Source organism: Aythya ferina (genome assembly GCF_964211825.1).
Source record: "Aythya ferina genome assembly, chromosome: 1".
Taxonomy (NCBI): Eukaryota; Metazoa; Chordata; class Aves; order Anseriformes; family Anatidae; genus Aythya; species Aythya ferina.
The window spans coordinates 8,704,402-8,714,579 of record NC_140296.1 but is presented as its reverse complement, the minus strand read 5'-3'; positions in this window follow the sequence as shown (position 1 = coordinate 8,714,579).

Genomic DNA, 10,178 nt, shown 5'->3' with positions numbered 1-10,178 from the left:
GTGAATCCCTTCCAACTCAGGATACTCTATGATTCTGTGATTCTATGAATAGTGTAACCACAAACTATTCATTCTGTAGATAGGTGTGTTTTTTTGTGTCCTGAATTGACACTACAAAAGAGTGGGAAAGGATGCTTGCACAGATCATGCACACATCCACATAAAGACCAAGGAGATTTTTTTATTGTTTGTTACATTTTGCCTGGGTAGTGCACTTTTCCTTTTCATTCAAATTGAAAAAGACAGTCTCGGTCTCAATTGTCCAGTGAAGCAAGACCTGATAAGAAAATCCCTTCAAGAAGGAAGATACATGGAAAGGAAGACGAATGTGTTTGCCCCTTCAAGAAATTCCATACAGGATTTTACTGTTGAAGAACAGTAAGTTAGCTCATAAAGAATATTCTAAAAGGCATCTGGGCTAATAACATTCAAAAGTATTTTTTGTATAACTTTGTAGGATTTGTCTCAGGATTTGATTAGAAAGAAGGAGAAAGAAAGCCGCCTTCTTCTCATCATACCTATATGAGTGACAATGCTCTCCATTTTTGTTTGTAGGAAGAGTTTGGCCTTACATTTGGTCATAACTTTAACCGTTTGCAGCTATTTCTGATGTGAAGGGGAGATTGAAAAGACAAATAGTGTCATGTATTTGGAGATAAAGCAAGTTTTTACAGCACCCAGACAGTTTAAGGATTATCCAGACCTGAAGGCAAACACTTACAGCTTTATAGCCTGAATAGACCTCTCAATAAAATATCTGGACCAAACAACAAAGACACTTTCATTTTTCTTTATGTATTGTTCCCTGATAACAATATTTTTAAAAAGGACTTGTTCCTCTTCTGCAGCTCATTCCTACCCAATGGCTTTTCCTGACTGCAGCTAACTCAATTCTGCCTGCTGTTAGGCACTGAAGACTGATTCATTTTTCTTCTCTTCTTTATTCACGACATAACACCTTCAGTATTAGAGTGTCTTCAATTAAGATTTGTGTACTTTTTAGATTACAGTTTAATATATATATATATATTTTTTTTTTTCCAATCAAGAGCTGTTGCTTTGTCCTTTTATGCTAGAAGGATGGTCTGTTTGTCACATAGTATGATTGCAATGTCAGCCCCCATACTGCAAGGAATCATGTAGCAGGGTGAAAGCCCCTGAAATGCATGCTTTGGGTAAGATGCACTCCTCAGCTGATCTGGAGAGTTCTCAGATCCCTGCAGTTTCTTGGGGAATGATCAATGTGTGTGCCTGCTCTGTGTGGACACTTCATCAAAAAATAAAATAAAAAATAGAACTGTAAAATATATACAGACAAGGAAGCTAAGGTAAAACAAGAAACTCTATGAGGTTCATGGCCTTTGTTGAGGTCTCATGCAGTCAGCTGAATGGAGGAAGAGCTCACGCTCACCAACATATCTTCTGTTTGCGGATAACTGGAAGGTGCCAGGGACACAGACATGGTTACTCACATGATAAATAGAGTATTTTCCTGTCCACTAGGTATGACTTGTTTTACAGTCCTCTGTTTCTTTTTATCAGCTTTAACCCTGGGATATTGGGAGGTATAGTAGGTACTTTGATAAAATTTTATGGAGCCTTGTTTTCTCACCCTTTACCAGTTAAATCCAATAGTAAATGTTTCCCCTATATCCAGACTGCTAATGTAATCTATGTAATACTGTACTGTAATGTAATCTATTGTCTGGACTGGTGCATGAATATCATAGAAGACACATTTAAGAGTGTCAAGACCACACCTTACCATTACTTGGAAACACTGTAATATAATTATAGCAGTAGGCAGCACTTTTAAACAAGATTTTCCCTTGTAGTAGAACAACAGTAGCTACAATAGGATTCTGCATTATGTGCTTTAGGGTGCAGAAACACAGAACTATCCAGCCCAGTGAACCTGCCAGGGCTAGTATACATGAAATCTGGACCAACAGCCAGGCCAACAATTTTGACACTGTTCTTAGTCAAGAGTTAGCTGCCCTTTACAGTTTTTCAACCAAAATTTACGTGAAGGGCTTGACTACATTATTATTATTATTAATAATAATAATAATATTTTTTATTTTAAGGGCAGCACATCGTGATTCTGAGGGCATGGAAAAGATCAGGCAGTGGGCTGACAATAATCTCATGAAGTTGAACAAGTGCAGAGTCCCACATCTGGAGAGGAACAACCCAGCTGGAAAGTAGCTCTGCAGAAAAGGAACTGGGAGTCCTGGCAGACACCAAGTTGAACATAATGTACCCTTGCTGCTAAGAAGGCTAATTCTTTGCTGCATGAGGTAAAGTATCACCAACAGGTCAAGAGAGGTGATCCTTCCCCTCTACTCAGCATTGGTGAGCATGTGCTGGAGTACTGTGTTCAATTCTAAGTCCCCTAGAACAAGAGAGACCTGGATGTACTAGAGAGAGTCTAAGGGAGGGCCACCAAGATGTTCAAGGGACTGGAGAACCTCGTCTGCGAGGAGAGGCTGAGAGAGATGGGACTGTTCTACCTGGAGGAGGATCGGAGGGGTTTATCCATGTCTATATAAACCTGAAGGGAGGGTGCAAAGAGATTGGAGCCAGGCTTTTTTCAGTGCTGCCCAGTGCCAGGACAGGAACACAAACTGGAATACACGAGGTTCCATCTGAACAGGAAGCACTGCTTTACTGTGCAGGTAACAGAGCACTGGCTGGCATAGGTTGCCCAGAGAGGTTGTGGAGTCTCCCCACTGAGAGATTTTCAAAAGCCGCTGGAGATGATTCTGAGCAATCTGCTCTGGGTGTGCAGGGACTGATTGTGCAGGGACTCCAAAATTCCTTCCAACCTTAACCGTTCTGTGGTTTTGTGAACCTAGATCTGAATTAAGACTTGTTGACCTTCTAAAACATTTAACAAAAATGAGCTCTCCAAATTTCAGCTGAAGTATATTGCAAGCTTCACTAAGAAAACCTACAAGTCCTCTTACCTGCTTATGATTTTGAATAGAAAATTTATCTAACTTAGTTTCCTGAAATAGTTTCTGCCTTAAAAGACTAACATAGTTTTTCCTACCTGTGTTTTGATAAACACATTAGAGTCATTTTGAAAACTATTTCCATTCTTAATTTTGCTCTAGTGCTATAGGCATTTGAGCATGCTACTGAGGCTTAGTAGGAAGCCAAAAAATATGGATTGTTTAAATTTTGCCATATTTATATTATCTTGCTCTTTTCTAGTGTCCAGGTAAACATATAAACAGGGCAAAGTGTAAACACTTCGTAACAGTCAGATGAGCTCAATAACAAGCCAGACGTATGTAATATGTAAACAGTGCATTTACATATCTAACACAAATAGAGCATTGGAGATTGCCTCCTAGAATCAACTTCATCCTTTATAACTGCTTAAAAAAGCAAAGAGGTCAAGATTTCTTATGCCACAACACAATAAAATTGCATAGTTCCCAGCAATTAAAAAAAAATAAATAAATCAGAACAGCTGTTGTGTGTCTCCTTTCTAGTCCCTTTACTATGACTAAGACGAGACTAAGCCTTGGTCTATTAAATGTGAGAAAGTGCTGCTGAATATCTATTTTACCCTAATCCCAGAAGGATTAGATTTTATCTCAGCTGCTACACCTGGCTCAAACCAACTGAGATGTCCTGGGAGACACGGGCAGTACAAGTAAAAAGAAATAAGCAGTTTCAGAGAGTGCACATTCAGGTCAATTGACATACCAATTGTCTATACAAGATATTCAGACAGTCATCCAAATTTTGCCATTGTCTCTCCTTAGAATGAGAACAAATGACTTCCCATGAGCCGCTGAGCTGTGAGCTTGAGAAGTGCAAGCAGAAGGTTTACTTTGCTTTGCTTGGGATTTTGGGTTGGCTCTTGTAGCTCACTTTTTCAGTCACAGGAGTTAGTTTGATTAGTGGAAGAAAGGGTTTTCTGGATACCTTCTAGTCTATATGTCTTAGATAAGTATATTAAACATCTGTTTATCTTCCTTACAGAGTCTTAAGAGGCTTGCTTTCATTTGGTGTGGTTTTTCTTGCCTCTCTCTGAGAGGACTAAATTTTCTTTTACAGTTCACAGAACTGAGTACGGTGTCAATTAAAAATTCCTTCCTCAAAGTAGAAAATATAAAGATGCTTTCTTAGACTGAGTGTCCATAAAGTTGCAGAACTTCTGTTTGTCACTAAGTGGCTTCCCAGAAACTTTCAACAAGAGTGCTATCATCCATTTTTTAGACATGGACAAATCTTTTTGCCCTGAAATCCTACTTCAATCAAATGAATAACATTTAGTTTCTTTCTATGTTCTCAAAGGAAACATTAATGTGCAGTAACATGGGACTCCCTGCAGCAAGACTTTGTCATCCATGGGATCAGTTGACAAGGTCTGTTACGATATGCTGAAAAAAAAACAACACATTTACTTCACCATAAAACCACATAATATCAAGTAATGTCAAGCCTCCTTACACATTCCCTGGCATCTGGGAAATCATAGGTGTTAACTAACTGTGGATCATTGGCACAGTTGGGTTGTTAACATGCCATTTGATAACATTGCATAGCAGGGAAACAGGCTGCAGTTAGTGAGCTACATGACAATTTCCAACATAGCTGCATCAACACTGATCCTGCTGTGCCTCTTCAGAGTTATACTTGCCTGTCACAGGTTACCAGAGTTCATGCAATGTGTCGTTCATTTATAAAAGGTGTCATTATGGTAGACAGCAAAATTGTGCCTGTGTGAGTGAACTGAATCAGGCCATGTCCTCATGTCCTCTGACTACCCACACTTCTCCATTGCTGGTCTGTCTTTGGTACGGTTTTGGCTCATGCCAGCCAGATCTCTCCCAGATGTGCCGGACATAGTTTTGTGAATATCAGAGGGCAGGGACTTTTCCCAGAGGGGAGCACAGTGGTGTTTGTCCTGTTCTGGGGAGCAGGTCAAGGGGTTTGGCCTGTAGATCCAAAGCATACTATGGCACTTATCTTCAGGTCCTTCAGACTGGATCCAGTTCTCTTTTACTTACCCTCTTACTTCCTCTTAGCTCAAGAGACCACTTATATATGGACCAAGCACAAAGCAGGTAGCTCAGGTTGATTCAGTAGCAAAACAGCTGCACAATCCAACCTCAGACCTTCACCTACACACTCAGCACGAGAAGGTCATGCCATAAAGTACCTAGAAAAGGAGCTTATTCTTTTCAAAAGTTTAGAATAACAGGATACCACCATTTAGAATAACATTTACACCATCTTTTGGCCTGGTCACACACGTGTTCATGTCCACTAAGGTCCTCACCCATTTTCCAAATTACTTTTTTAAAATGAGAGCTTTAGATATTTTGTTGTGTGTGACAGGTCATGTTGTCTTGTCCCTCCACCTCATTTATTCCTCAAGACTTGTCTTCAATGTTCAGCGTGTTCCATTTTCTCTACCTCAGAATGTAAAAGCTGTCCAAGACTGGACCTATTCTGGTTATTGGAATACCTAAGTGGATGAAGAGGCCTTTTTTCTCAGGCACTTTCTTCTGGGGGCAGAACTTTAGTTTATTAACCACAGCCCAGGCCCTTTTATTTGAAAATGAATTTAACAAAAGCTTGCTTAAACGTGTGCTTTAACATCCCAACACAAGACAAATAGATCACTCTAAATGATCAGAATGGTTCATCCTACCCTTAAAAAATAATCTAAATGCCATAAAGGAACTTAGAGGAGGTTTAACAAAGAAAACCAATGGAGGTCTGATATGAGCAACCTGTACTGCATGATCTGCCAAAGAATTGCACTGTGATTAGAGACAGTAGCAAGACAGGTCTTTATAGTCTAACTCCAGACCTGTTTCTGCCACTGCAGCAGCCCAGAACCAAGAAAACAGAAAATTACCTCCTTCTTTTTGCTGTCCCCCAGGAAAAACATGGATTTTGTCTAAATGTTGTCTTAAACACAAATCTCCAGAAAAAGAACAGCAACAAAATATTTATGACTCATTGGTATGAAATCAGTCAGTCATTTTTATGTCAGTTTATAGCTCCTCATTTTAAAAGTCAACACAGTACCTTTAGGTGGTGATCAAGGATAATATCATCTGGAAAGACCAGAAACCCTTTGGAGATTATCTGGGTTGGATTTCCATCCAAGTGTCACAACTGAAAGGAAGACAGAAATCATGCTGGATTAACTCTAGCTACGTGATATCCGTCTGTATCAAACCGCTGTGGATCAGAGAATGCTACACATTTAGACTGCTATTGAGGCCAGAGGTTTTGGGAACTCACTTGAAAACAAATGTTATCTATTATGCAAAGAAATACAGCCATGGCTCACTCCTATAGCTCAAGACATTCTAGCAGCACAGAACTGAAATAGTTCTTGTCTTGAGGAAACATGCTCTCTGCATAGGTCTAAATAGCTTGACAGATCTGATGACAGATCTGCATCTGTCATTAACTGGTGCAAGTCCAGTGGTATTAACACTAAGAGGATTTATACCAGTTGATGACCTGGCCCTGAGCCTCTTAGAAAGTCACCCATATTCAATCAAATAAAAATGAGTTATCAGTTTTGGTCAGGCATTTTATTTTACATGGATTGTTGCAGCTGGGTCCACTCTGCATTTAAATCAAAAGTTGTTGGGCAAGGACACAGCCATCAATACAGGTCCATTAAGAACCATAAAAGACATAGGTTATATTGGTAACAGCAAACAAACAACAAAAATTAAAAACCAAACCAACCAAACAAAAAAAAAATATTACAGCAACAATTAAAATGCCACAATCCTTCCATTGTTCCTTCCCCACTCTAACAAATACCGACAACAATGAAAGGAGACAACTCCATGAAAGTACAAGATTCAAGATTTTTGAGTGCAGAGTAGGGAGAATATGCTTGCCCCATCTCAATTCTGAAACAATGAAGTCTGTGGGAACTTGGATTTAATCTGGAGCTTGGATTTAATCTTGAATACTTTTTTTATACAAACCATGTATTTGAAGGGGACCTCTTAAAACTATTTTATAGTTCAAGGAGATTGCATATTTTCATACTTTAAACAATAGTTGAAGCAGCAGGTTTTTCTGTTAACTGGTCAAGTTAATCAGACATTGTTATATTTATTTCCAGCCTCCACATGCAATCAAGCGATAGTTTAATTTATGCACATGAATGTATATTTGTTTATCTTTTAAATCTGGCCCTAGAGTTTCAGAAATAGTTGCCTGCAGTCATTCAGTGCTTGAAGAACAGCCCTATTTGCATAGATATGAACAGCAGCCAAATGCCTCAGTAAAAAGAAATATGTATCATTTATAGAGATTTCCCAAATGCAAGGAAACAACCTCAAACACTATTTACCTAAGGCCTGTTACATAAAGATAGATAATCAAACGTACAAATTTTCCAGGCAACACATACTTCATTACTGTTACTAGTATATATTTTTCTTGTTGTATACTTTCTGTAATGTGCTTTCATACAGTTCTATACACACCTAGCCAACTATTCCATTTTCTTTTCCAGTGATTTACTTTTAAAATGTATTTATTTATTTTTAAATAAAGGACTACAGCTAATGGGTAAATGGTGGAATCAGAAAGATGTGTTCTTGCTACAGCTGTAGGACAGCTAACAAACATTACATTCAATAATAAGAGGATAGAGTGATGAGATACCTACTGGAGTTCCCTCAAGAATATGTAGATACAGGCAGATAGGAGAAAAAGATCAGTTCATTTCATTTTATGTCTTTCTAACTTAATTCTGTTTGCATCTTTTTGTAGGTAAGTAGTCAAGTAGAAATGGGAATGATGCCTGATTTAATTTAATGAAATTATTTACAAGTTTGCAACAGCAGGAACAGAGTAAGTATACAGTCCAACAGAAAGATCCATGGAGAGAACCTAAGCTGTAACCCCCCAAATTTCTATGCAGCTTTACCTGCTCAAGGCCATTTCACATAAGTGGATTTTCAGATTGGTTCTTCCTCTTGCAGCTTGTCTTAGTCAGAGTGTATTTTATAATATTCAGAGACTTCATCAACAACTGAAAGATTTTCTGCTTATTAATTGATGTCATAAGCATAGATACCTAACCCAAACTCCCCTATCTATCTCAAACTCTTCTCTGAACACTTTATTTTTTATTTTTACTAATAATGGGCTTATATTCATGATCTGAAAAATAATTAGTACATTTAGGAATCACTTTATAAGAAGCTGCATCATGGAGTTATATCCCCCCTGCTTCAGTCTTCTTCCAGCTGTACCATGCAGAATGCTATCATTGGCTCTGTGTGCTATGTACAGACACATGCTATTGCACAAATTGGATTTTCTTCCACAAGAGAGAACACTAAAAATGACAATTAACAAAATCCTGTTTTCAGACATTATTGTAAGAACTACAAAAATGTCACACTGATTTCTCAATGTTAATTTCTATGAGTCTAAAACAGGGATCTGAATAAAACCTATTTCTTCTAATTTGAATTTTAAAAGAAGGGAAAAAAAATCACAAGTATCTCCTTTGTCAAATTAGATGCCAGCTCATGCAGAATGTGCAGTTTCAAAAGGGTCATTATTCTTATTTTTTCCTGTATATATTCTTTTTATACAGTTAATTGAAATATTTGTTACATGCTTTTTGAAATGTTGTGCAAATTACTTATATCCTAAGGCTGCTAGGCATGGAATATAACAAAAACAAACAAACAAACAAAAAAACAAACATACATTTAAAACATGAGCAGCTCTATCCTAGCAAAGGATGCAAGCTAGCACAAACATCTACATCACCTCCCTAAATATCAGTTATGTACTAGGATACTCTTCTGGCCCACAGGCTGAGGTGGGCTATATAATGGTCAACACTTTCTCCTCATGGGCAAGTGTTTGGACTATCAGACCATTATGTAAAAGACATGAGGAGAAGAGGCAATCCTTTCCTCCTCTTGCAGAGGTATTTTTCTAAGCTGACTTCAGTTCTGGAGGGTCTTCTTGCTGATAGGTGCTTGGCACTTTCTGAGCGAGCTGAATGGATCCAGATGCAAGAGAGATACATGCCTCTGCACTTTCCAGAGGGGCTTAGGTAAGTGTCTGTCCACTCTGGAGACAGTAATTCTGCTTATGCTTAGGTGAGGACTCAAGCAAGCAAACTGCATGCTTGTTAATTTGAGACTTTCTGCTTATTTATCAACAGTTTGGGCACGTATACCTACCTGTCTTCAGAAACTAGTCCAGCCTGTTGCAGCGTGGTCTCATAGCATCTCTCTGCTTTAAAGAAAGATCCTGAAGGGGAAAAAAAAAAAAAAAAAAAAAAAAAAAAAAAAAAAAATGGGAAATAGGAAGTCTTCTTTCCCTTTCTTTAGTAGCTCAGTAATGAGAGCATCTGCTTCGGTAAGGAAGGAATGTGTTTAATATCCCAGTCTGTCTTTAGGGATTTGAAACTTCCCATCTTCTAGACAACTGTTCTTGCCACTAGTATAAATCTGTAGAATTTGCTCAAATATTCTAGCAGACAGTTTCACTTTGGTGGGACCATAAATATACATTAAAGAGAGAAAGTAACTAGCTGTGTAACATAAATATACATTTGCTGCATCAGTGATTTTTTTTTCCCAGGTGGAGTCTCTCCACAAAGCTACAGCTCTGCCCAAGGATGCTGGTGACACTGGTTCCAATCTATTGAGGCATGAAAATTACCAAAATCACATATTCTCATTACTAGACACTGGAAGTGCCTTCCACCTGGAAGGTTGTTGGGGTATATCTTACCAATGCCCAATAACGAGAATATGTGCAGTGCCTGATCCGATCTCCACAGTAACCATTTAAATACTTATGAAAGTAACAGATTTAAAGCATACGTTCCCCAGAGCTTAATAAGCTCAGACATGTTCCTCTTCACAAACTTTTGGCGGATCCATTTTTGATGTGTCCTACCTTTTAACATGGCTTCCACTAAGTTAAAAGGCTAATGAAAACACAACACTGTATTGCTTAGCATATTGCGACTTAACTTGCCTTGTCTGTAAGGTCTGGGAGGATCTCTTTCTCCTGTCATCTTACCAATGAAACCTGCAATTTTTCTTAAAATGTTTTTATAGATCTATACAGTTGTTTCCTTCTGATATCTGGTGCACCTGGCCCACTTCTTTACCTCTAATCGGGATGCTGAA